The sequence below is a fragment of the Dermacentor albipictus genome, chromosome 1 (genome assembly GCF_038994185.2).
Source record: "Dermacentor albipictus isolate Rhodes 1998 colony chromosome 1, USDA_Dalb.pri_finalv2, whole genome shotgun sequence".
Lineage (NCBI taxonomy): Eukaryota > Metazoa > Arthropoda > Arachnida > Ixodida > Ixodidae > Dermacentor > Dermacentor albipictus.
In genome coordinates, this window is record NC_091821.1 from 409,670,307 (window position 1) to 409,697,456 (window position 27,150).

Consider the following 27,150-nt stretch of genomic DNA (forward strand, 5'->3'; position numbering starts at 1 on the left):
AAACTATGTTCACCAAAATGCAATGCGTACATTTGTGTTGATTTTCGACATATGCAATGCCTAACCTGAAGGAATTAAAAAAATAGAAGAAAGCAGCTACCTCCCCAATTTCAGTTTCTGCTTTATTATATTTATTGAGTTTTATTATGCGATCCCTAACATCTTAAGGAGGGGGGCCTCACTTTTAAGGGACATCACGAATAGGCCGAAGAAAATGGTCTCGATTCTGCCAACAGTCGTCTTGTTCACTGAACAGTGATTTTCAATTTATCACCCGAGTAACTTGATAGTATTGGTCCTGAAGTTCAGGGTACGGTGACTTTAGTGTTTTATTCCTCAAATGTCCCAGGACATTCGGCCGATAGCCGTCCTTCGCAGGCTGTCAGACGTTGAATCACGCCTCTAATTACATTAAAGAAGGTGGATGAAATCTGTACGTTCCTCGGCCTATTCAGGTGCTGCATCTTCATCATCCGTCTCATAAACACAAGACAAACTTCAGCGCATTCGACATCATGTGACAACAGGCCTGTTTTACAATCTTCTCTGAAACACTGCATGTTTAGCTCAAGGGTGGAAGAATGATATGAGTGCATGATTTATGGAATCATTTTGAGATAGGTCGCACCCCTGTTGAGTGCACTATGTTTTTAGTTTATTTTACTTATAAAAATACTTACAGCATCCTTAAGGCATTATTGTAAGGGATAAACTGCAATGTCATGCATTTCTACAGAAATATAAAGCAATGCAGACAAAGACAAAACATTTCGCTATTCTTCTTAACGAAAACTAAGAAAAGCAAAAAAAAAATATACAGGCAACATCAAACAATCAAGCACTACCGACACAATTCTAAGATCGGTCATATATTGTAGGAGGAAGTTCACTAACGCGACCGGAAAATAAGAGAAAGCTGCCACAACAACATTGTGCGGCAGTTTGTTGGGGTCGTGCATGGGGTGCGGTAAACATGCATGCTGAAAACCTTAAGTCTAGAGGCACATACCTTTATGGGACAATCTGTGTGCATAGAGTGATGGTTCCTGCAGCGAAACGCACAAGTATCAGCGCTTACTTGCTCAGTTGCGAAGCAAACAGTGATGGTTTACGTTAGAACACCATGCTCTGTAGCTGCTAGGCTGTGGATTCAATTTAACGAATCGGCGCTTACCGGCGCAGTGCTCTCCCCATGGTGCAAGTTGAGTATTTCTTGCTGCATGGAAGTGCACTTAACTAAACGCATGAGTCTCTCTCTGACGGAGGGGTTGCTGGGACGCAATATTTGTGAGCAACGTGCGCCGCACGAATGCGGCTTTGTGGCTTACCGTGGAGAAAGACTCACCGACGATTACGATACCCCTAATGCAAAATTTGAGCACCGCTGTATACGCGTTTTCATTCGGCGACGTATTGAGGCAAAGACTTTGAGAGAGACATGTAGCAGTAGTAGAGTCGGCGATGGTCGAAAATCTGACGTGCGGGTCAAGCGCGTCGGTTTTATACATGACTCGTCGAAAGTTACAGAGTATCGCTGATTACCGCGTGGCTTCGAGAAAGCACTACAAAATTTTCGGCGCGCATACACTCAGATAAAAAAAGAAGGATTTGGTGACAACAGCCAGCGCACCCGCGCTTAGATGGTGGCTCCGGTCAGCATGGATGTTACAGGAATTACAGAAATGACGAACTTGAAAGGTGACTGATATATGCCTTAACTGAAGAGAGCGCTAAAGTCACAGACGAGTGAGCATAGAATGCCCGCTCTGACTGATATGTTATATTTCGTACGCGCCAAAATTTATGGCAAAACGACACTCGGCACGAGGGAAGTTGCGAAGGGACGGAGCAGTCCCCGTAAGCTTGAAGAAATAGTGAGACGCTTCGATCTTGAATCCTCCCAATAAATGCTTGCGATTCTCCAGAAATGTCCGATGATGGAAGCACGGCGCAGTAGAAAAAGAAATGGAGCTCTTCGTAGGTTTTCAGCTTACTGCGTCCACAAAGGCAACAAGGAAGGCAATGTTTCTTAAATAAAGGAAACAAAAGAAAAGAAAAAGCATATTGCGCGCGGCTTACTTTGTTCACTCACATGTTCTTTTTTTTTTTCGGGAACGGTATCGAAATCCGCGCGGACTCCGCAGATTTGGAGGCGTATACTCGCTCATATCTGCCTCTCGAGGGACGGGATTTTGTGCTATCGGCTAATCTTTGTTTACGCGGCTGTCGCCGATAGTGCGCAGCCACGGACGACAACGGCGCGCACTCGCACTGCGTCGTTGACGGCGAAACAAGCGGGCGGGGAGTGGGTTGGAAGATGCGCGCGGATAGCGCGGGCGGGCGGCGCCGTAAAGCGGGCAGGACAGGCACTCAGCCTCTCTCGTCTCTCCGGATTTCCGCGACATTCAGCAGCGAACAAGCGCTTGCGCTGCCAGCCTGCGGAGTGCGTGTGTGTACACTGGATGGAACTTGAGAAACCGGATTACGTTAGGCAGAGAGTGAGACACGCGCCAGCGTCAAAACTACGCCGCCGCCGCCTCGCCGACACGCGAATGGGAGGCCCACCTCCCGGATCCAGAGAACCGGAAAAAAAATAATAATGAAAAAAAAAACGTAATGTAAAGAGGTGTTCGGTAGAGCGCACTGCCTTATCGAAGCCTAAACGCAGATATATAACTGCCCTCGCGACAGACAAACTAACGGACGCTCCTCGTGAGCGAACCAAATAAATTGCATAGCTCCCCTAAGCAGTCTATCAGAAGACCGCTTCCGGGAGGGCTAGAAGAAAGGGCTCTAGAGTGTGGGAGGGAAGCGGCGAGACGCACAAACGGTGGGGGAAAAACGGGAGCGAAGAGTACGGGCTGCGTAGAGGCGCGGCGCGGGGCTCCGATGAAAGCGAGGACATCGCTCGTGTCAAACTCGGAGCCTCCCTGACTGAAGTCGATGAGGCGACGCGCTTATCCGCTCTATACGCCCGTACATTCTACGGCCTGGCAGCGCAACCGTCGTCTCTCCCTCTCACGACCTCTGCTACGCGCCCGTCGTTCGAACCCTTCGCACTCTTTTAAAAGATCGACGAGAAGCAGGCGCGGGTCTGCTGCTCCGACACATTTTCGTGTCAGGCAGGCGCGAAAACTTTTGTCTCTCTTTGCTTGAGATTTCTTTTCTGTTTTGTTTTTGCTCACATCACCCCCTTCCCCGTTTTTTTTTTTGAATTCTTAACAGAGAAAGAGGATTGAAAAAGAAAATTTAGTTTTCATCTCTTGTCCGGCATTTAGTAGGCTGACTGAAAGGCGCTCACGGAGGAGCCCCGCGCTATCCATCTGTGAGGCACGTTCTGCCGTAGCCAGCAAGGGCGTTGCGAGATCGCCAGATCGGCTCTTTTTCTTGCAGTTTATTTTCTTTTTTTTTCCACGAGCTCTTCACCCCTAAACTCAACTCTGCGACCGGTTCGTCGAATGTGGGCTCAGCGCACTGCCCCGTCCACAGCATAAAAGGCGTCGCCTGTTTTTATCTTTGTCGTATGTTCTTTAGATTTCAATTTTTATGCTTCAATTTCAATTTTATGCGTTCAGTAAACTTAGTGCGCCTCTTTCCTTTCTTGTTTTTTTTTTTGCAGACAATCCGCTGTTTCATTATTTTTTACTTTGCTTTGTCGCGAAACGATGAGTAAACAAAAATCGTCGTCGTGGGCAGTGACAGACGCAGAGAGAAGGCGAATATATATATATATATATATATATATATATATATATATATATATATATATATATATATATATATATATATATATATATATATGTAATGAAGAAAGTAGGCGGTAAACTGCAAGGCAGGCTGAGAGAGATTTCCGCGATTTTTAAACAGACGCGCGAGTGAAAGGCAACTGGGAGAACGAAAAGTTTGAGATCGTGACGGACCGAAAGGCGGCTGCATTATTGCGAACGTTGTGCCGCGCTTCCTTTTTTTATCCGTCTCTTTTATTCGACCCTGCTGTTCTTCTCGAGCTTCCACGTTGCTTTCCTTTAGTTTGTTTTCCCGTTTTCCCGTCAAAAAACAGCGTTGGACAAAGTATCACGTTTTCTGACGAGAGGATGTAAACCTGGCTTCCCCGTTCGCTAGAAGTAAACTTTTCCACTACGCCGAAATCGCCTTGCCACTTAGACGCGGCACGGCGTTTACGTCTCGACGACGATTTTATATCGTTATTGTCGGGTATTAATGCTTTGTCGCTCGGGCTTTACGATTATCACAATGCTGGCGCTCTCGGAGCACCACTTCTCTTGTTTGACATACTGGTTTTCGGACCCTATTGCATAAAGGGAGGGAGAGAATAGGTAGCTCCTTGCTCTAGCATGCAAACGAAATGTTACAACCTATAACAGTGCAATTAAGCACGAAGTTGGCGCAGCAGGTGGAGTGAAGTAAAAAAAAAAGAAGAGAAAGTTTTGTCGTGGCCAAAATCCAGAGCCTGAAACTGCCTGGTGTACTTCGGCCGCCGCGCATGAAGTTTTAAGTTATATTTACTTATTTCGCGGTGCATGAAGGCCACGAAGGAATTCATCTTCTTGCTGTATTCGTCGTCTAGAAATATTTATCGCTGGCTGTAAACGTATACTTCTGCCCATATTACAGCGAAGCTGTAATATGCCCATGCGCATGCGTGAAAGAAAGAGAGAAAGAGAGAGAGGCGCGTGATTCGCTGCGCCAGTAGTGACGTCGTTGCTCTCCGTCGCAGCTGAGCGCGCGCGCAGCAGTTTCTCTCCGGCTCCGGAATGGGTCGGCCACTCGTCATACGCACTCCACAGGAGCAGGCAGCTTTCGATCGCAAACGCCGAGAGCAAAACCGGGAACGAGCTCGTCTACGCCGTACCGATGCTGCAACCCGGGCACATGAAGAGGAACGTGCAGTCGAGCGCAAGCAACAACTGCGTACCGAGGATTCGGCAGCCTGCCAAGCCGTCGCTTCAGGAACTGTCCGCATTAACACAGTGGTAAACACCGGAGCCGCATGTTTAAGCTTCGCTTGTTAACCATCTGTACGGAGTGTTTTTGGGCGGTGATATTTATTCTTTTCCACGACTGCCGTCGCGTCACACGTAGCACGCCACAAACTATACATGCTTGATTATTCGGCCTTGGTGAGTCAGAACCACACAAGCTATAAGAGGTGTGATTTAGGCGCTATTCGGACAAGGTCTGACCACGTGAGTTTGCGTAACAAGTTCCAAAATCTTGATTCACTACAGTGTCTGCAATCACCCACCAACGCCCGTAATCGAAACTGTATGATCCTGCTTAGCGCCTCCACTTCATATAGAGTAAGGTACCGCAGCAGGTTCTGGTCGAGCCATCATTGCGTTCAGTGGGCGTAAAGGTCACAGCACGCTGCTGAGTGAGGCTATACTGAAGGTTTAAACTAGCAGCGTCAAACATGCGACCTTGCATACGCATGCTTCTTCGGAAGGCAATTATCGCGACGGCTTAGCGGCTATATGGTTCGGCGCTGCTTAGCACGAGGTCGCGGGATCAAATCCCGGCTGCGGCCACTGCATTTGTACAGGGGCAGAGTGCAAATATGCCCATGTCCCGTGCATTGGGGGCACGCTAAAGATCCTCGGGTAGTCAAAATTAATCTGGAGTGCCCCACTTCGGCGTGCCTCATAATCAAATCGTGGTTTTGGCACGTAAAGCCCCAGAGTAAATTTATTCTTTGGAAGGCAATAACATGCACGTCTTGGAATCTATGTGAGGCGAAGCTTTGGTGAAGCAGTTAAAAGAATAGTATAAATTTGCCTATTCGACTCCTGCGTCTATGGTGTAAAGGAAACTGGCACACGAGCATGTGCTCACACGCAGCTGTGTTACGCATTGAGACGCATGCGGCGATCATCTCAAAGAGCTAGTCAGCGTTTTCGCAATAAATGTATAGGTGCAAATGCGCAGGACATGTTGTTATAAATAAGCTAAGAAATGCTGCTGAAACCAAGCATTAAGAGTTTTTGTTTCTTCAAGCTGCACAACGGTACTCTTCCAGTAAAGAGAGAGAGAATAAAATTTACAGAAACAGAAAAAAGGGCACACGAGCGTGGGTAGCTCCTCCGCTCTGCATTGAGTGGTACTCTCAGTCCAGGAGTCCAGCTGCTTTAGCTTCTCTTTTCGCTCGGTTGAGCAGTCTGACTTTTCCGTCGAGTCGGAGCTGGACAGCACTGCCTCCTATTTCCATGCGCTGGGGTGTGCTATGGGTGTGAGCTCTGGTGCGCTTGGGGAAGCCTATACCACGGGGTAAAGCGCTGCGCATTGATGGCAATGGTGGAATTTATAGGAATACAGCGTATAGTGTATGGCATGGTAAAGACTCAAGTGTGTATATGCGTTTGTTTCGAGACGTGGTTAGAACAAAAAGGCCTTGTTCTACAATGCACCATAAACCACATTTTTTTTTCAAAGCGCCTGAATCTAAACTGTAGGAAAGAAGCCAAGGATAACACCACACAGAATCACGTAGTTGCAGTACCAAGCTATGTCAATGTGCCTTATAATTTGATAATGATCCTGGGTCTTCCTTGTATATGGAAGACCACGAACGCCGATGTTAAAACTTTGTCGAAAGTACCAACTACGTACCAGAAAATTATCAATCGCTTCCAGATTTACCTGAATGGCTGGAAATTCTTAATGTTTTCGACTCACTCAAGAAATTTTATTCTGTAATCAGATACAAGGTTTGCAGATAGAATTTAAATGTGTTCTGTTGTATTCTATATTTGTCAAACTAGGTAATAAAAGAAACGAATCTGACCTAATAGTTAGACAGTCGGGCTGCTGTTCTGAGGGACTGATGTTCGATCCTACCATAGGGTCTGCAATTCAATTTTATTTTAGGTGCGAACTACTCAACAAGGCAGCAGGAGAACCCAACAGTCACTGTCAGAAAAGTATGAGAGGGGTTTGCAGAAAGAAAGTCACGTGACATCAAGAGTGATGTCACGTACCGCGCAAGAGTGACAGACTGTAACTCACGATGTGTGGGCCATGTTATGTGCTCTCTCTATCTCTTCTCCCCATCTTTCATCCCCCCATCCCGCTCCCATGTATAGGGTAGCAAACGGGTAAGCTTAACTGGTTAATCTCCCTGCCTTTCCTTCTCCACTTTTTCCTTCTTTCCTCCGCCATTCCAATTGTGAAAAAACCTCCTACTCGCACGTGGCACCGTAACATTTCTTCCCGTCGGTTAAAACCATCTATAAGTTGTAATCTCATATGTTGGTCCATGGCATATATGGGTCCATGGCTGGTTGATAAACTCCGGTGTGTTCCATTTCCTTAGAGTAATAATATGAGCAAGACAGCTAAAGTGCCGCGCTGCATCGTTCTTGACAATGGTATCGAGGTGTTTTCACATTCACCATATGCCTCACGGGCAGCTTTGCCAGCCGTTTCATTGCCAGTATTATTGCAGTGCACAGGTATCCACTGAAATAAATGTCGTGGCCTCTGTCCGCCGCTTTGTGGTAGCGTAGCCGTATCTCTGCTACCAGTTTTTCATGTGGGCTGCGGTGCAGAGCTGATAAGAGTGATTGCATGGCTGCCGCTGAGTCACAGAATATAGCCTACTGACTTGGCGACTGTTGCTGTACGTAAAGCACTGCGCTACGAATATCGGAAAGTTCGGAGCCTCTCGATGTTGTGACGTGGCTTACCTTCAACTTTTTGCTTGATGGACATGTACGGAATGACTACCGCACCAGTATAGCTGGTTAGAGTGGAAGAGCCATATGTATAAATGTGAACTCGATTGGAGTATGAATCATGCACTGGATCTAGAGCGGATTGATTTAGGCCGCAAGTTGGCAAGTCTGACTTCTTTCCAACTCCTGGAATGGAAAGCCGCACTTGTGGCTGCCAAAGACACCCCAAAGGACAAGGTGATCTTGCAGCAGGCGTGCAATCAGATGGAAGAGAGGATTGGCACGAGGCTACAATGCCCGAAAAAAGCAAGGCGTTGGGACTGGAATCAGGAAAGGTGATGAAAATATTTTCAAAGCCTCTCTGTGGCGATATACGTACTGATGGGATGTTCCCTGGCGATGTCAATTCTGGCGGCTGTTGAAGCGCACCGCGGTAGACCCAGACAGCTTCTAAGCACTTGAGATTGCATGCTCTCAAGCACTCTGAAATTTGTCCTCCGGGTGATTGACAGCACCGGAGTACTGTAATGCAAGAAACCCACAAAGAGCGCTTTGTGCAGTTGAACCATAGAACACAGCGGTGGTCCCCATGCTTTCCCAACGATGGCTTCGAAAAGGTGACTGATCAAAAGGAGTCTCTTCCTTACGTTGTATATAGGGGGGCTCTAGGAGAGGTCGCGGTCGACAATGATCCCTAAAAATTGATGGGTTCTCTTGTACGAGAGAGGCTGGCCATCAATAGACAGCGGGTGCCCAGTCATCAATTTGCACGTGAAGGCTACTAATGCGCATTTTGCTGTTGAGATGCCGAGGCCATCTCTCTGAAGATCAGCAGACGTCAGCATCACAGCCTTTAGGTGAAGCCCAGATGCAAATGTTATATGCGTAACTTGGCAGACTGACCGACTGTGGCAGGGACTCATCCATCCCAGTCAGAGCTAGGTTGAAGAAAACTGGGTTCAAAATGCCAGCTTGTAGAACTCCACTCTTGATGTACTGGTCGGTAGTTTGACCATCCTCAGTGACTACACAGAAACTCTTTCGGGTCAGGTAGCTTTGAATCCACCGAAAAGTGCGGCCTCCGATTTCAGCAGCCACGAGTGGGTCAAGAATGGCTTCGTGAGAAACATTATCATAAGCGCCCTTCACGTCTAAAGATAGCGTTATGGAGAGGCATATCGGTAGTTTTTGTCGTTGAATCAGGGACAAAAGATAAATTATGTTGTCAGTCGACGAATGATCACGTCGAAAGCCTGTCATCGTGTCTGCATAAACTTTATAATGTTAAAGAAACCACTCGAGGCGCGTGAGGATCATTCCTTCAGTCAACTTGCCAACGCAGCTGGCGGGAGCAATAGCCCAATGTGATGTTAATTCAAAGGGAGACTTTCCTTGCTTTAGAATTGGGACAAGATGGTTACGCTTCCAGTCAAAGAGAACCGTCCCTCCATGAAACGTTAAAATGACGCAGCAGGATCCGTCTTCCTTCATGGTCAAGGTGGCCTAGAGCAACGTGCGTTATATTGTCGGGTCCGGGCGAAGAGATACGCCTGCAAATGGCTAGAGCAGCCTGCAGCTCTTCCATGGAGAAACATTCGTCCATTACTGAATCTTGCATGAGTTCAAGATCCTTTAGTAGCACTCTCTTACCTGAAAGTGTGTCACAAAACTCTTCTCCAACATCTACTTCCCTACAGCCTTGGTGGAGAGCTGGTGCCTTAAAGGGGTGGCGTTGCTGAGAAGAAGAGCAAAGACTCTGAAGAGTTCGCCAAACGCGAGAGAAAACTTTGTGGGGATCCAACGAGTTGCAGGATGATTTACATCATACGTTGTTTAATTTCACCATGGCACTACTGTTTTTCTGTGCGCGTCTGGCCTCCCTAAGGTCTAGCATCGACTTCGTGCATCTGTATCTGCTCTCGGCGCGCCGACGTACTTCACGAAGCCTTTCTATTTCAGTATCAAAGTTAGTGCGAGTAGCTTACAATGAGATGCAGCGCGTTGCAGCATGCATCGTATTCGCACTCACAAGCTCTATGCTAAGTGCAAGGCCGCCCTTGCATTTGGCGTTCACAGAGACTTGACATCTGGGCCAAATAATTGTTCGAGAAGCCAAATGGGTAGACATACTACTCAGACCTTTGATGGGAACGTAAGTAGGAATATGATCCCTTCTATGTGTTTTCAAGTCAGTAAACCAGTAGATTCTCGAAGTAAGGCATCGTGACGCCAAAGTAAGATCTAGGCAGCTGCTGTACGACGGTCCATTCAAGAATGTTTGGCTGCCGTAGTTAAAAAGGAAGAGGTCATAGACCGAAGCAAAAGATACAAGAGTCCTGCCTCTAAAATTGGTTCTTGTGCTTCTCCAAAGTGGGCGATGAGCGTTAATATCTCCTGTGGTTATCCAAGGACCGGAAGGCATCGTCAAAACATTTTCAAGCCTTTTGCAATCTAAACGACTCGATAGGGAAGTGTAGCTTGCGACGAGTGTGAAGGAGAGCATCTTCTTCTTTATGCTAAGGTACACACACTGGTTGTCGTCAAGGGTAGGCGCGGCCTAGGCCACGTAGGTGGGCGCTTTGCGAGCATAAACGAGGACGTTGATACTTTTGTCACACATGACGGAAAGAAAAGCTCAGTATCCTGACAATCTGAGGATATTTTACATGTTTGGTGCACCGATCACTAGCACCGAGAATCAATGTACGTATGCAAAGCGACAAAAATCGGAAATACGTGATTTCAGGCCTCTCGCATTCCAGTGAAAAATTTAGGCGTTCTTGACTTCTTCAAAGGGTTGTTTTTGCGTAAGTGTGCGAGTCGTGTTTCTAATGCAAGCTTTGTAAGCACCTCCTTAAGTATACTTCACTTTTTCTTGTTTCGGGGGCAATTTTTCGACGGGGCTTCATGTGAGCCTTCGAAGTTTCTGCACTTAAATACAGTCGCTTGGCTGGATTGCGTGGTGTGTGACTCAGCGCAGCGCGCACACACTGCCGCATTATTAGAGAGACCTATGATGAGACCCAACCGAAGGCACTTGTGACACTGCAGAGGTTTCGGAATGGACGGTTTTACGGGGGGGGGGGGGGGGGGGGCGAAAGTGGCCCACCTTGACATTAGATTTTATATTGTCGCCCTTACAAGCTATCTTCTCACACCGTGAATTGCCTATTCGAGAAGATAGCATGATGGTACCATCAGGAGTGGTTGCCTTGACTAGGATTCGGTTTAGCAACGTCTACGTCGTAGTTGAAGACTGTTGCTGTATCATTATTCAACTGCAATGTGGGAGCGCACTCTGATCCTGTTCAAATCGGTTATTGCATGCAAGATGTCAAAAGCGACTGAATGCACGGCGTTAATGGCAAGAATGCTTTGCGAGTCGTAATTCTTATAAAGGTTACTTCATTCGGCACTAATCTTTCAAGGGAGGTGAAGAGAGCTTGCCTATTCAGGTGCAGCAGTTTGTCCGAGGGAACCACCACAATGAAGAGTATGACGGCGCTCGGGGACAGCTTGTGTTCTGTAATGTAGACGTACTTGAAGGCTAATGTGTCCTGAGGCTTCTCTGCTTCACCTTGTGGTTTCTCACGGATTCGTCCTCCGAGTCTTCTCCGCTGGACGAGTAGAGTCCGGCGCTGTGACTAGTGGTATCACCCAGTTCACTGTTACACTTCGGCGATGACACCACGGAACGCGAGGCCAAGTTTGGAGAAGGTGGGGCTGTGTCCACTTCCATCACTGCCGGCGGGGCACAAATGTCCCCCGGATAAACGATGGAAAAGCCAAAAAATCTGCAGGAGATGGGAAGGCTTGCTTTGGTTTTGTTTGGTGCGTACGGATATGGCTCAACCCACCACGGTGAATCGGTCATGACACAGGCACCAGTAGGCAAAGAGGGAAGAATACTTAAATAGAATTTTGTAATTTAAAAATGACAGTAACTGAATAGTAATCGTTGTTATCAATTTTCAGGCTGTATTATTTTAAAAGTTCAAGTTTTAAAAGTATAAGGTAATGTTTTTGTATTGATATTAAGGAAAGTAAAACAATGAAATTAACATGGCAGTCTCTTTGTTTCACTGGCAAAGTAAAATATGGCATCACCTACGTTCCTATAGCAGTGTCCTAGTGCCGACGCCCTAAGAGACAGCATCACAGGAAGCGTAATGACCAATACAAGTTGGCAAAGTGGACATTCTAAATGTCGTTTTCTGTGCACGTTGAACCTACGACACTCTATAAAGAAGCGTTCCATAGTTGCAGGTTCTTTGCAATAAAACATTGATGGGAAGGTGCTAAGCCAGACCTGTGGGAATAAACATTAAGTATTCGTATTCGGCAACGCAATCTCGTGAATGCAAATTGAAATTTTCTTGTTGAACACCATGTGCTGTGCCAAAGGAATCTAAGGTGCTGAAAATCGGTGTTATTTAATACACATGATTTATGATGTTCTTATTGAGCTAAATCTTTTTAAATATTGCAGCCGTGGTGTATGCCGAAAGTTTTAGGATCCTCAGTACCGCGCTTTTAAGAGATGCCGTTGCTAGTGCATCAGCTGACTCGTGTAAAGTGAGTCACATGTGTCCTGGTACCCTTAACAAATAGATGAGGCGTAAATGTTGGGGGATAGATGAATAAACTTCTCGTAGTAGGGTAGATGGAGTTGGCACTGTTAGAGCAGAACAAAGGGATAAGGAGTCGCTTATGACTACGGGTGAATAAATAGGTGTTGGAAGTTTTCGTAGCGCTAGAGTGATAGCCAATAACTCTGCCTGAAATAGTGGTGTAAAGTCGGGCCGTCGAAGAGAGAAAGACCAGTTTAATGATGGCGAAAGAATGCCCATTCCTGCCGTCTCTTTACTGACAGAAGCATCTGTGGCTATGACTGTAGTTATAGGGAGGTTTTTAAGGTGGTCATCTAACACCCCTTTTTGGTAACTCATGGCCAGAAGCTTAACGTTGTTAGGAAATCTATTATCGAATTCAACGCTTACTGTCGCAGTAGGTAAATTTGGGAAAAACACATCACGGATTGTTTCTGTCAATGGTTCTAATAGCTTCTGTGCAAAACCTACTTGGGAACGATGCAGTCGAGACCATTGATTCGCAAAGAAGGTAGTCGGCTCTCGAATGAACACATAGGAGGAGCGTCTCTGGGGAGAAGCATAGATATTCAGTAATATCTGGGCTGGTCAGTACTGGAATCGAGTTTGAAAAGAAGGCAGGTGAGTTTCATAATAAAGAATAATAATCGTTACAAATTTTGAAAGGTCGAGACATAGAAGTAATGATTCGCGGTCTAAAAGAACGAAATGACATAACCTAAGGCAGGGCCTTGAGAAAGTAATACGCAACCAAAGTATAACATCAGGCGGACACACACACAATAAATCATTAGCGGAGTATCCCTAGCTGTGCATACCAAAATGACTGTTGCTGTCTCTTCGTAATGAACCAACAGCCCGCGCTCCTTTTGATGCGATGTATTGTAGATGTGTCCTCCAATTAAGCTTTTCTGTATAAATCATTCCCAGATATTTTTATCAGTGTACCAGTGGAATTATTTCCTGATCATACAGCAGTGTTTTAAGGAAAGAAAAAACTAAGGGCAAAACTATGATTGCACTTTTGTTTACCTTTTGCGACATATGTATTCCTTTAAGATTCATTTCAGTATGATTCATGTATGACTGTTGTGCTTTATAAAGACTACGTATATCGTTTGACACCGAAAAGAAACCTACATCATCCGCGCATGCGTATACCTGCACATCACGGTGAGTCAGTACATGACTTAGTAAAATATTATTTAAAACGGGGGAGAGCACTGCGCCTTGCGGAACACCCCTTGTCTGTTTGTAACATTGACAAGACACACCGTTTTGATAGGAAAAAAGCGCCGGTCAATCAGAGACACATTTGGTCGTCATTATCGGTTTGCAAAGAGAGCTTCGCTTTAATGCCGGACGCTGCAGTTGTCATCGGCCTGCTCAAATCATCATTACTCTCAGGCAAGTGGTGGGCTTACCACACGGAATCACGCCAGGTTAAACCGTCAATGGACACCCTGGCAAAAAAAAAAATTACTACCGACCGATCGTACATCGTGATTATTACTTCCAGGGTTATTTTCGCACGTCAGTAAGGATAGAAAGAATGAGGGAAAAGCGAAAGCCTAGGTAAAACATCGATATTGGGCCCTTGATTATATGTCCTGATAAAACAGACCGCAAGGGTACAAAGGAATTGTAAAATTGTTCAGCTGTGGTGCATTGTACTGTAGCTAAAAGTTTATGAAAAGAAAACGACGATGTGTGGAGTAGACAGACATGAGCTATCAGTATAATATTCAATGTTATTCATAAAGGCAAACCAACAAGTTAACCAATCAACCAATCATCAGTAAAAGAAAACCAAACCAAACGAAACCTTATCGCCTTAATTGTTTGTCTGGACTGGTCACGGATCCGTCTTTTGGTGCTGTACGCAGACGTTTCTTACATACTAGAATCAGTGAAAGAACGCGTGAAATAGGTTTGATGTATTTGATTGTTCTGCACTTGTCCGTAGAAACTTCTGCGAGTCATCAGACGGAACTGCCTCCCGCTTTATTTTTTCTCTCAGATGGAACGACGCCGATTGAACGGCGGTATTCACATACCAATGGGGCGCCCGTTAAGTTTAGGCAGAGGTGCTTTTATTTACCTTTACCTATTGCAAACTTTGTAATAAAAATGGCAGCCTCGAACTCTGAACCATGCTGGATTATATTCGTGGGACCGAATTCTATATGTTAGGGAGCACTCCCTCTTAAATAAGTCGTCTGGGCTACGTAGAAAGCTTATTAATGAGTTTGCTTCCCATCCTTAGCGAACGTTCAAGCTTAATGTGGCTGGCATTGGCGATGGTAAATGCTAGTCAAACGCTTTTGTATGGAGCCAAGCTTGTTAACTAACGTTTCATTTCCTCGAATATTCTGCACGAGCGCATAGTACGCCTGGTTAGTAAGAATATTGAAGCGCGTATTGGTAGCAGAAAGGCACGTAATAAATGCCTTTCTAACTTTTTGCAACTGTGCACAAAGTGACCTAGTTAGAAGAAGACATCTATCCCAGCAATCACTTATTGCAAAATATTATCTGCTGCATGTGATCGCGCTACGGGAGGCAGGGAACACTTACTGACCTTACCAAGGATGCCTGGTTTAACATTCCCGCCTCATTTATTGCATCGGCTCACGCTAAGTATTCTTCTATTGGGGGAGCTGTAATTACTTCCGGGAAGTAAAATACATTTCTATGCACGCATTTAGTTTCTGAAGGGCATCGCGGTCACTGACCATGTCTGATGTATAATCCGACGTTTCGCAACCGCGCGCGGGTTCCTTGTTTACTGAGTTGGACAGGAAATCATGGTCACTTATGTAGCGAGCACGTTATTTAATGAACGTGCGTAAATGGCAGGCATAGTCCCTGGTGTCCGGTTCATCGTAGCTGGCGTTGATTGAATGATTAGCGATTCTAGCAGCCGCCGGGATGACATGTTCTTTTGTTTGGCAACAACAGTGGCATTGTCCCAGTCAATCTTGTGGCTATATTCCTGCGCTTTCTCTGCAATGGCGTTCGTCGTGTGACTATTATTTCTTATGTCACGTTTATGTTCTTTGCAGTCGGCAAACACATGGCACGGCGATAGGATCGTCAATACTGGTTGCCACGGCCAATTTAGTAATGGAAGCCTTGGAAGGAAAGGTGCTGCCACATTCAACCCGGCACCTAAAGTTTTTTATGGCTACGTTGATGACTGCTTCTGTATTTTGAAGAAGCAAGACATCTAACGCTTCCTGCAGTGCCTGAACACCCAAAAGCGCACATACAATTTACCGTTGAACATGAGAGGGACAACTTGTTGCCTTTCTTGGATGTACTGGTTGGTCGGGATGGGTTCGCCCTCGCCTTCTCAGTATACAGGAAGCCTACATACACAGATTGTTACCACAGGTTTAATTCTTGTAATCCTGTCGGCCACGTCCGTAGTGTCGTCCCTGATAACACGCGCCATACGCGTCTGCTCAGGCGACAATGCAGTGAAAAAGGAGTTACGGAAGATCCACCGTCAGTTAACCCGCAACGGCTACCCTAGTCGTTTCATATGCAGGGCCGAGAAGCGGATATTAGAGCCAAGCTCCGAGAACAACACAACAATCTATGCACGTGCAGCCATCCCTTACGCTTAATGAAGCAGCGGGGCACTGTCGCACGTATCTTCAAAATACGACTTGTGCATTGCCCCCATTCCGACCAGCAAGCTCCGGGACCAGCTAATGAATGTGAAAGGCAGGGTACCTGTTGAATCATTCCCAGGAGGAGTGTATAAGATATGTGCTGATTGCCGCAAAGTATATATTGGTGAAACAGGGAAATACTCCAGACGACTCAAGGACCATAAACGTGACGTAAAAAATAATAGTCACACGACGAACGCCATTGCAGATCCTGCGCAGGAACATAGTCACAAGATTGACTGGGACAATGCCATTGTTGTTGCCAAAGAAAAGAGCCTGTTATTTTGGCGGCTAATAGAATCGCTAATCATGCAATCGACGCCAGCTACGGGGAACCGGACACCAGGGACTATGCCTGCCAATTACGCACGTTCGTTACAATACGTGCTGGCTGCATAACTGACGCGGTTCCGAAACGTCGGATTATACATCCGACTTGGTCAGTGACCATGATCCCCTTCATTCCCATGCCTGACCACATGAACTTTCGTCGAACCCTTGATTATGCATTTAGTTTCCCTTCTCGAATTGAATTCTGGTATTTTACGTGCCCAAACCTCGATTTTATTATGACGCACTCCGTAGTGGGGGACTCTGGATTAATTTTGAACACCCGGGGGTTTTTTGCGTGCCCCTAATGCAGGGGATACGGACGTTGTCGCATTTCGCCCCCTTCGAAATGCGGCAGCCGCGGCCGGCATTCCAAGCGGTGGCCTCGGGCTTAGCAGCGGAACATAATAGCCGCTTAGTCACCGTGGCGCGTGCTTCTGTTCTCGTCAAAATGGGCAATCACATTCAATGCGGCTATGATCGTTAGCTGGGCTAGCGCTTTAGATTTATGTGCTCGAGTTATGGTAATTTTCATCTGTTAGACACAGGATTGCGGTTACTAAATGTGCGATGAGTATTTACCTTTTCTTCGACTGAAACTTATGCATGCGGAAGGCCTCCACAACTTTATTTAAACACGCGTCTATACCATACAGCAAGCTGCGTAAAAAAGAAGAAAAAATGGCTTTTGTGTTTTTTCTCATGTACAAGTTAGGAAAGCCGACGAAGTTGCAACGAACGTTCTACACACAAATATCTAACGAACATATTTTTTATTCGCTTCGCAAAATTTTCACTTCTGATCAGCTTTTCCAAATAGAAAAATTGAAATAAAAACAAGAAAAAAGAATATTTATTCATCGATTGACTGATTTGATGGTGCTGGACATGCACGCGCACTCACAGAACACACACCAACGCATCCACACAAAAACACGCGCACAGGTTTCCCAACCACAGACTCGCGCGCGCACGCAAGCACGCACGCAAACGCACGCGCAAACACTATGACGACCAGTTAGCGGCAACACGCTTCAAAAGTGGAGCAATGTAGTGATCGCGGCAAGGCAATAGCTACAATCTGCGCATAAGTGTTCAGTCAAAATAAACAAGGGGCTGAAGAAAGCAGTATAATGCACAGAGTATCAATCGTAAATCGCGGAGGAACACATGAGCGTTCTGAATGTCTTTGTTTGACGGAGCTGAGAAAAAGAAAAAGAAAAAAGTATTCACCATTCGCAAAGGCACCTGCGTTGACGTAATGTACCTATATAGACAAGCAAATATATATTGCTGTCTGCTGAATTCTAGCACTGAGCGATGTAGAAGATCGCCAACCTGAATTATTCCTCCACGGTTCCTTCTTTCTTTTTCATCCCCTCCCCCTCCTCTTTAAGCCGCTCGAAGTAGGATATTTATCTGGCCCCTTCGGGAGACCCGTTGACGACAACGTTTGTCTGCCTCGCGGCGCAGCCGAATGTCAGCGGCCAGCGAGAGAGAGAGAACCGGTGCAATTTGTCTCCGCTGACCATTCGTCCGTGTCGCCTTCCACTCCTGTCAAGTCCAGGGAGAGCGCTCCGCGTAATTGTGACCACGAGGCAGGCAAAGGTGGAACCGCCAAGCCACTGCCCGAAGCCCTCCCCGTTTTGTGCGTGTGTCTAGACCCTCCCTCTCCCCTTTCCCCGAGGGCTCCGGCGCCTGGCGTTTTGGTGACGGGTCGGTTATTCCTCGCTTGATGTGACGGGAATGTAGCGCGCGTACCAGACAGGAATTTAATAACGCGAACGCAGAAACTAGTCTGCATAGCCGAGATCAAAGGTTACACGCTGCAGAGCAAAAAAAAATGGAGCAGGTTTCGAAAGTTTGAAAATAATAAGTTGATTGCATCAGAGTTATTGGCATGACACCTTTACACCCCATACAGGAGACAAAGAAGAAGGAAAATGTATAACCAGGTTCAAATGCACATTCTATTTGAGAACGCACGCAAAGCAAAAGCTATAGAGATCGAAAAAAAAACAAAAAAGAAAGAAAGAAAGAAACCGTTCAGTATGCACGTGCGACGGTATTTGGCATGATGCTGGCATGGGAATTTGTAGACACACGCTGGCTGCCGATACAGCTTTCTGTTGCTCAATACATGCTACATAAAAGTGTTTTCCAGATTGTGAAAGGAGCCCGCGCATAGACACAAAGTGCCTCGAGCAGCCACGTGCTGCAATTTTGCGTGTATTCGCGGGCTCCTTCGACTCTCGGAAAAATTCTTTTATGTAGCACGTATTGAGCAACAGAAAGCCGCATCTGGAGTTTTTCAAGTTGCTCTACAATTTTCTCATTGGTATTTCTCATCTAATTGTAAAATTCAAACTAAAAAATTACTTAAGAGTAAATATTTAATTGGGCGTAATGCAGAAAATAATCTGAATACATCCAAGCGACGGCAAACAACATTACCTTGGTTTCGTCTAGCTATGTGGCTTTTGCATATTTTTTAATCTTGGTGCATGATAGGACACCCTGTATTTTGATGGCGAAGGAGGAAAATGTGTGAGCAAGCCATCTCTTGCTCTTAATAAGAAAGAATTACAGTTCTTAAAGCAGCGCTTTCCAGGTTAGATTCTATTGGACCATTCGTACAAAGCATTTTTTTTAACTTTTCATCATAGAATCATTTGTGCTTCCTGTTTGTTTTGTTTGGATTTTGGGCGCACGTGTTTATGCTACGTGATAAGACTCTTGTGCAACCGGATGGTTTTTTTTTTTTTTTTGCTGTGTATGCATGACTTTCCATCGTAGCCAGGTTGGCATTCGTTTGTGTATTACTGTCGTTTTGCAATAAGAATTTAGTTGAAGGCCAGTGACTGTAGTGATCCTTTTTTTGTCCTCGTCTAGTTAGCGCTGCTGCTTGTCAAGCAGAAACAGTTGCTGTTCGGAAAGCATCTGTGGTGAAGCTGAAAATTTTGCAACCACCAAGATGGTAGCACGGAGCTACAAAGGAAACCACTATGGACTTCTGAGAAGAAAAAATAAGCGTCACAGGTGAAGAAAAAATTTTTCTTGTCCGGGGTTTCAACATACGGCTAAACACCATTCTAGGGGGCTGAGCCAGTTGAGCCAACCAGGAGGCCATCAGATTGCAGGGAGAGACCGAATTGATCCGCAACTCGTAGCACAGGGACATTGGTTGTGGTAGATCAGAGATAGGTGAATAAAAAAAAAAGAACAGTTCTGAGGAAGGCCACAAAGCTGAGGAACGATGACAGTTTTCCATTTCACGAACTTTCTTCAAACTTACGGGCTTCAACATGATCTTTCTATATTGAGTGCCCTTGTGATTCGAGTTGTCGATTAATTTGCTCTCGCCTTCCAATCTGCTAGCTTCCAGTTAGCTTAGTTAGTAGAACGATCCCCCCCCCCTTTCCCCCCGGGAATGACGTTGGTCAGGTGGGTTCGATCCCCAGAAGAAGGTAATTGTTTCTTCAACGGCGAAGCTTCGTCCTGAAGAAGTCGTGCGGGTGTCCCTTGTAGCTTCGTGCTACAATAAGCGGATGGCAACATTTCCTTTCATCTATCTTCCTCTACCATGGGGGCTTCCGCAGATCTGATTCACTGTAAACTGCACTGATAAAAAGCAACAACGAAACGTGTTGTTGCTGAATACCACCAGCAGGTGAAAATTCTACACGACCTGTATATTAAAAGCTAGGGTTTTTTTTTCACTTTTAAGTGGATTACTGTTTGCTGTGTGTGAGTACTGTTTGTTAGTAGTCGTAAAAAATTGCAATAGATGCACTTATTAGGGCAGCTTGCGATAACTAGATGTACTGGATTTAAGTCAAAATATAGGTTTAGGGCAGACGTTCAGGGCAACAAACGTGTAAATCATTAGTTTAAACATTATAATATGCGTTACATTTGTTAGACGTGTTGCATGTTTGCTGGTGTTCGCTCCGGTACCAGGTTGTATTTAGTGGCTTAAGCAGATTAGTGCCCGTAGTAATAATTACGAAAGCGTAAACCTAACTGCGACTCGTGCAAGACAAGCGCGCAATCCTCCAACAACGCCTCCTGTAGTCACCATAAATTGTCATGCAGAGAAGCAGAAAGGCACTTCCCGAAACAATAAACCAATTACTCCGGCTAAACGCGGCGGAAAAGCGATGCTCACTGAAACGCAAGCGTAAAGCAAAAGTTAGGCGGTTAGAGTAACACGCTGCCCATTACCGCAGATATTTACTGTCCCGATATAACGAGGTTGGTCAGAGCTAAAAAAAGCAGAGCGCACGCAAAAAAAAGGAAAAAGAAACAGAAAAAAAGCGCGAAGAAAGCTTTTGTAACCTTTGTTTGAACAACAGTGGATCAAACCGGATGATGATGTGCGCGGTTTTGGCATCTGTTGAAACTTTACAGCTTTCCGAGAGAACCGTTCTCAGCCATGCTCGCAATCCATGCTTCCACATTTCCGCCTGCTACGTCATCAAGCACAATGGTCGCAGCGTCATCGTTCTACGTGCTGACGGTAAGGGCCGCCTTTTGAATTATCACACTCGATGGCATTGATTTTTGAGGACTGAAAGGCAGGAGGCAGGGGGGAGGGTATGCCGCTGGTGATGGATGGACGTCCACCAATGGCGACAGAGGAGAACATGTTTTCATTTTAATGGTCAAGCTGTTTGAAGAAAAGCGAAAATGTGGCATACGATGGACGCGTTTTATACACCTTTTCCTTTCCTATTTTTGTGACATTCTTTTAAACATGTGACATAAACTTTTATTAGCAATTGATTTGCTGGTATGTCCTCGTGTCACATATCGCGCATCAAAACTGGATAGTACACAAAATATCGATTAGTCAACATTAAAGGATGCGCAGGCAACTGTATCACAAATAAAATAAGAAGCTTAACTTTATGCGACGAGTTGCCGCAGCTTCCAGATGAATCTGATTCTCAAAGTTTTCTTTGTAAACTTGACAAAAAGCATAAGGGCATACTGGAGCATCAAGCACTGACGCCAACATCAATGTGTGGGGGGGGGGGGGGGGCGAAGACTACCGAAAGACGTAAAGGCAGGCAGGAAGGCAGTACAGAGGTTCAAGAACGGAACCTTGCCTTATGTGCACACTACAAGTATCGCTTTAGAAGATCAAATTGGAGAACAAAAATGGAGAACAGCAGAAAATTTACACATTGAGTGGATGTCTGTACAGGTGCAGTGGATTATGGCTGAAATGGAAGCGGGTGAAAAATCGAGAAGAAAACAGACAACGTTGCTCGAGGAATTACAAGTGAAAAGTGCAGGAGTACTCATGAAAGCACCACAGGCCAAGAGAGAAGTCGAGCTAAATTCTTCGAGAAATTGTCTGCATAATAAGAATAATATCCTAGTTGTATTGACGTGGCTAAGGAATTTACGCGACCCTGGACTACCGCAACTGGTACTCTTATCAATTCGTGCGCAACCCACGATCATGTTTAAAATATTGATCTCAGTTTCCATTGAAAGTAAGCGGTATCATTACAGATTCGCTGGAACGCGTCTGTGCGCGTCACCGACAAACGATAGCACAATGGCTCCTGAAGCGTTCAATTAACGAGACCGTGAGACGGGGGAATGAAGGCCCATAGAGCCCTCTTCATAATTTCCGGGGTAGACGCTTTTATTCGAATGACGTACGTCAACAGGCTTCGATTAGCTGTGCAGATTCATCTATCGAGCGAGGACATGTGACTGGCGCCACGCCAAAACGTATGCGCACAGACGGAACTATAGAAGGAACTGCTTCAGGCATCGCGCTTTCAGCGGATTCACAGGCAGCTACGTCACGCGCCCTTTAGAAGTGCTGGAAGTGCCGGCAACAGCAAGATATTAGAAAGACGAAGAAAATGATGATCTTTCTCGATAGGTGACGCAACTGTTTATTAGAAGGTGTCTCTATACGCCTGCAGTTTAATTCAGTTAGCAAGTGGAGGCAACACTGTTGGCAGCTCTAGATGTAGCAAAATGTCTAAAATGTTTCTTGCAGATACGAGTGAATAACAACGTAAAGCAAAGCAAAAGAAGAACACCAACAGGCTTCAGCAAATTGTTTTGCTCTGAACTCACTGCAAGAGCGACCGGCTCTGATGGCGGACGTGACTATATTCTCTAGAACAACTTCCTTTATATACATACGAAGCTGTCGTTTTCATTCTGCAGTGCTGTCTGCTATGGCGAACGAAATACCGTCTGGTCAGGTAAAATTATTCTTAGGAAACGGCCAGGTCAATGACCATATTCGAAGCAAGATGAAGTCTCAAGATCCGAACGGACCCTTCGTTCACAATGGAATACCAGCTACGCAGACGGCTCTTGTCACAGCCTTCAGCGCTGGGCGCAAACTTCAGAACACCTTATCGAGGGTGTCGCATGATTTCTTTATTGCGTTACTTGTGGGTTGAATTCCTAAAGACTCAAGAGTGAGCCTTGTAGTCAGATTAAATGCGTGCGCAGACGCCACCACTGCCACAGTGAGTGTGGCAGTGGTGGCACGCAGATTGCCGATCGCGAATGTTGTGCGGTAGCTCACCGGTCACCGCAATAGCCGATGGAGGAGACCGCTCTAACTCAACACGATTCGTGCTGCCTAATAACTTCATTCTGCCCTAAATACGCGCTAATTGTGGCGAACAGACCATTCGCTTTGCAGCCAGGTCATCTTGGGATACATTAACATTTGTCATAAAACTCCAGAAAGGCCATTTATTTTGCTACGAAGTGAACATTTTTTTTTGTTATGTGACATGCATGCGACGCGGTGTACTGTATAAAGAGATTTTGGTTTTAGACCTGACGTTCTTACGTACTTCGACATGTTGCTCGATCTTTAAATTTCTTTCTTTTCGTTTCTTTTTCTTCTTCCTCCTCTTCTAGTATATCTACGTTCACTATATTACTTACTGCCGATACATGTTTGTCTAGTCAGCTTCATTTACTGATATGTGCATCTCATTATTTATAACTTTTGTAATTGTACTGATTCAGCTGCTGTTCTTGGCATTGTAAATTCTATGTTACCCATGAACAAGAGGTTCCAATTCAGTTTTTACTATGCACCTCCTTCTGCATACCTCTATCGGTAATGAATTTTGTGAAATAATAAAAATTGATCAACTGATTGATCACATGAACTCGTCTGGCTCCCCGCTGCACAGTGTCACCTGGGCACATGTGTGGCCTTGTCAAGAGTGAAGTGCGCGCATGTTGTGTGAGATGCTAGTTGGCGTGGAAAGAAAAAAATGAAGACCACAGACACCCACTTATGGCACGAAAAGAGCGGTACAATAAAGATGACGACAAGCACTGTGGCATGGCACGAGCGAACATAGATGCAAAGTTACAAAAACACCATAGGCAATTAGACTGACACAGTTTCTGACAATGGGAGAGAAGACAGAAGAATCTTAGCCGGAAGAGCGCGAGACCAGGGAGACAAGAGAAAGGAGGCCGCCGGTGCATCGGTGGCTGGAGGAAACTGTCGGGCTGTAGACCCGGGCCTCAAATCACCAACCGAGCCAAGACGATTACCTGTGGCAACTGCAACACCCTATTCGCTGTCTCCAGTGGAACTGGCGCGTCTGACGTGACTACCTGGTGTTCGCCTGAAGGCCACCAGAAAACGCCACTAGCTCCGTCGCCACGGTTCGTCCAGTTGGCCCGCCTAACCAACCACCTGGGATTCAACCCCTCCCAAGTCATCATTTGTGCCACTGGGCACCAATCATTCTATCCCCTTTCCGGCCACGCGAGGCGTGATGCACTATCAGGACCTTACATGACCTCATAATGACTTTCTTGTTCCGAATGGTTATCGTGTGCCACTATGCCTGACTCATTTTTGTCCATTTTACGTGTGTCCTTTGCTGCGAAAAATTATGAGCCATTCCATTCTCTGAAAGTAGATGACTAGCGAAGCTGTTTAGCACACGATACAGAGGTGACACAGAATTTTGAACATAGATACAAACACATTTATTGTCTTAATCGGTGATCGTCCTGACGAAAGGCACGCACACCCGTTTATTCGTATACATAAGCGTGGACGACTATACAGGGTGTCCCAGCTAAATTTAGCCAGAGTTTAAAAATATGCGAATCCCACGAAGCTAAAAAAAGAACCATGGCAAGGTTATTTGCCGTCGCTTGGAAATATTCAAATGATTTTGTTTATTCCGTCTAATTAGATAATTAGTCCTTATTAGGTAATTAACGTCTCACATATTATAATTAGATTACAAGTGTCAATGAGAAAATTTTAGAGCAATAGTAAAAACTGACGATACAGCTTTCTGTTGCTCAATACGTGCTACATAAAAGCGTTTTTCTGATCATGAAAGAAGCCTGCGAATGCACGCAAGATTGCCGCGCGACTGGCCGCTCGAGGCACTTTGCGTGTATTCGCGGGCTTCTTTTATGAATGTCTGCAACATTCCTAGTGAGGTTGCTGTGGCCAGGTATACATTGGAATATTACTGTGCGATTTTCTTCACTAGCTTTTGTGAGTTCCTTAAGTATCTCGTTAACTAACGCCATATGTTGCAAATTGCTGATGTCACTATGAAGTGAAGACAAAGCTGCCTGCGAGTCACAAACAATGACCCCTTGTTCCCCTTTTTTGCATTGAATTTATGTAGCGTAACAAAGACAATGTTTCAAAGAGCTCTGCTGTTGTTGATAAGGTCGTGTGAGATAGTTTAAACGTTTGTATTTGATTGCATCCTAGGATGAAAAGAGCAGCTGTAGAAGAATTTCTTTGGCAAGTACCGTCTGTATGCGCTTGAATATAGTCAGGGTATCGAAAGTACATTTGGTATAAGGTCAGTTGTTCTGCTGCTAGCACAAACATATATCGTTAGCGAGTAATTCCCGCAACCGAAAGTTCCATTTTTGGAGCTACGAGTCGCCTTGGAGGGTAAGAGATATCTGAGAACCGAAATTAATGATGTGGTAATAGGTATTTGTGCACCTGAGTCGCCGAATTGATGTTTGCCCTGTCTCTTTCAATCAGTGCACTTGCTAGTGGGTGCCTTTGGTGCTGCACGGAACCGCGAAAGTAGTGTCGACAGGTTCCAACCGTCCTCGTAATAGTAAAGGGAGGATGACGTGGCTCTGCAATTACTAAGGAACTTGAAGTTGCTCCAGGAACGCCTAAGCATACTCTAAGGCTCCTAGCTAATAATTTTTGGAGTCTCTTTTAAGATGAACGGGAGATTAAATTCAGAACAGCTGAAGAGTATGCTATCTTTTGCTCTAAAGGTGCATTATATATGTACTTTTTGTAAGGATAAAACCGACCCTCCTCATATCCTGCCTACTACATGGCGAAGAACATTTATTAACTAGTTAATTTGTTTTTCAAGGGTTTTAATGCGAGAATTCCAAGAAGGTTGCCTGTCTAGTATAACCCCCCCAAAATTTGTGTTGTTTCACTATGTCTAAAGCATGTCCCTCAAGGCACAGCTGAAGATACTTTGAATATTCTGTGCCTTTTGAGATATTGTGTTTGGTTGACACAAAAAATTCGGAGGGGTCTGCACTGAATTATCTCGATGTGTTGAAAGCGGAAGTAGGATTCACTCTTAACAAAGCTGGGAGCAGGCAGCTCTCTAAGAAAATAGGCAGTATAAGTAAAGACATGGAAGTTGCATTGGATACTGGTGGTACCACCCTAGATGCTCCTTCTCCCACTTCTAATCCTGGAAGAGGCACTAACAAAATATTACAAACCACTGCAGATGAGGAAATCTATATTAGGGACTGTTCAGCAGCAATTGTTGATTCCACCTGCAACCATTTTGTGCATACAATTCACAAGTTCCTAATTATCCTGAGGCAGGAAGATATACGTTTCACTGCTTATTGTTGCGTGAGATTCCCTGAAATATCGTTCTCTACCGGTCAGAGAAAATGTTCCATCCCCCTATGTGGGGACGAGTCATTCAAAGCAGACAACGTATGATTGATTGCATATTTGGCTTTTGACCTCGAGCTGGACACTGTTTTCTTGCCTTGTCGGTATTGAACGGAACATATTGTATCGCGCACTGTCCTATAAATTCTTTTTCTAAAAAAAACAGCTTTTTTTAAATGGGTAGTTCTAGGAAGCGACGCAGGACGAAGGTCGGCCACCGGACCGGGAGACGAAGACGGGCCGTTGGGTTCTGGACCCGAGCTACCAGGACTTCACCCGACCGAGGTCTTCTGTCAATCTGTTCCCTGACGTAACGACACCACGTGATCATGGACTACTTCCCGAAGGCAGCGAACTCTTGTATCCGCAGGCAGAGCGTGAACAGTCGGGCTACGGGCCCGAGTGTGCGCCCTGCTGCTCACCAGAACGTCACTTTCGTCTGCACGTGTCACCAAGCCGCCTGAGTCCCCTTTACAAGCCGGAGTTGCCATGCTCTGGTCGGCCGTTCGTCGGTCAACCCCATCGAAATTTTGCTTAAAGGAACGCCGCTTGTTTTGTCGCTTCGCCATCGCCCAACCACGCTGAACTGTTGCGCGTGCTTACACTCGTGATCTGCCCTAACACTCGGCATGTTGGTACTATTTTAGCTCTAAGCGTATTTTGTTCCTTGCTGTGAAATTTTCATTGAGTGTTTACCTTATATGTATATTTTGACACTTGTTATGTTCAAAGTTTTGTGTGGCTCTTGGAACAAAAGACTTTGCCCTTGAATGGGTTCTCTGGCGTTCTGCCTCAGGAACCCGTTTGAAGCATTCAGAATCTGCATCACAGGGCTGCAGTAGCGGGTAATGTTTTGTTTTATTTCATATAATGATGGTGGAAAGGGCGGA

At 45.5% G+C, this 27,150-nt stretch overlaps 1 protein-coding gene across 11 annotated transcripts in view; it reads left to right on the forward strand.

The window, feature by feature from the left end:
- LOC135918168 (neuroligin-4, Y-linked-like) overlaps positions 1-27,150 on the forward strand; it is a 694,509-nt gene that overhangs the window by 310,302 nt on the left and 357,057 nt on the right. For 9 of the 11 annotated variants that reach the window (XM_070532198.1, XM_070532197.1, XM_070532206.1 and 6 more), the window contains one exon: positions 20,722-20,830. The exons of 1 other annotated variant lie outside the window; for it this stretch is intronic. The gene's annotated coding sequence lies outside the window, so the exon portion shown is untranslated. Of the gene's footprint in view, positions 1-19,225; positions 19,351-20,721; positions 20,831-27,150 lie in introns of those variants that run through there. One more of the 11 variants, XM_065451823.2, reaches the window with a different exon arrangement.